A 1,226-nucleotide genomic window follows, 5' to 3' on the forward strand; every position below is an offset into this window, starting at 1 on the left:
AAAAATGAAAACTAAGAGAGCTTTCTAATGGAGCTGCCGAGTGATGCCTTGGTGTGCCAGTTTGGTCCGCTGGCCGTGCCACAACAAAATGCTGCCCTGCCCTCGCGGAGGGCAGGGCAGTATTTCCAAAAGTGAAGTTCCAAGTTCGAAACTTGGTGGATGCACACGCTACTCCTTTTCCTTGGTTTCTTGGCACCAAAGTAAGGCCTAGTTTCTTGCTTCCTCATGGTGCCGTGTTCGATTCTTGTGGCAAGCAATTGAGGGAGTAATTTTTCCTTGATTTTCCATGAAGAGCACGACATTGCCCTGCTCTCCAAGAGGGCAGGGCAGAAAATTGAGCGCTACTTTGTTTTGGAGTGAGGCTCCAGCTTCGAGCCTTGGTGGAAGCACTTTGGTTTATTTTCGCTTATTTTTGGCCCTTAAAGATGCCTCTCGTTCCTGCCTCAATTTTATGCCAAATATGGATTGTTATATATCGTTGGAAAGCTCTGAATGTTAGCTTTCCAATGCAACTAGAAGCACATCAATTGGACGTCTGTAGCTCAAGTTATAGCCCTTTGAAGGAGGCATGGTCATGCTGTGAGCGCCCAAATTTTACCTTAGCGAAAATTCTTGCTTCCAACCTCACTTTGCATCACAATACTGCTCTGCCCTTGGCAAGAGCAGGGCAGTCTGTGCTGATTGCCTATTCTTCATTAATTTGGTCATGGGCCACGCTTTTAAAAGCGTGGCCTAAGGCTCCAAAGTGTGCTCCAACTTCAAAGTGTGTCCCAAAGCTCTTTTTTTCTCCTTTTTTTGTGCTTCTTTGCTTCTTTTTCTTCTTATTTCCTACAAGATTTATAAAATTAAAAGATCAAGGAAATATACCAATAAAGTACAAAAGCATTCAATATTTAAGCACAAATCATCAATTTCTTGTATGAAAAAGCATAGAAAAATAGGTATATGATGACATGTCATCACAACACCAAACTTAAATCTTGCTTGTCCCCAAGCAAGAAAAGAATCATGCAATAAAGATGGACAATCCAAGGTAAGAAGAATAGCAACTCAATGTTCATGGTAAGCTAGTTTTCTAAGCATGCTACAATCACAAAAGAAATGTAAATGATTGATGCTTCTATCTAGCTCAATTTATGAAATCTTTTTCTTATAATTTTTCTTGAAACAAACTTTTGATTTGGTTTTTTTTAGCTTCTCCTTTTGGGTGCTTTGCCCCATGAGTT

The sequence above is a fragment of the Arachis duranensis genome, chromosome 3 (genome assembly GCF_000817695.3).
Source record: "Arachis duranensis cultivar V14167 chromosome 3, aradu.V14167.gnm2.J7QH, whole genome shotgun sequence".
Classification (NCBI taxonomy): Eukaryota; Viridiplantae; Streptophyta; class Magnoliopsida; order Fabales; family Fabaceae; genus Arachis; species Arachis duranensis.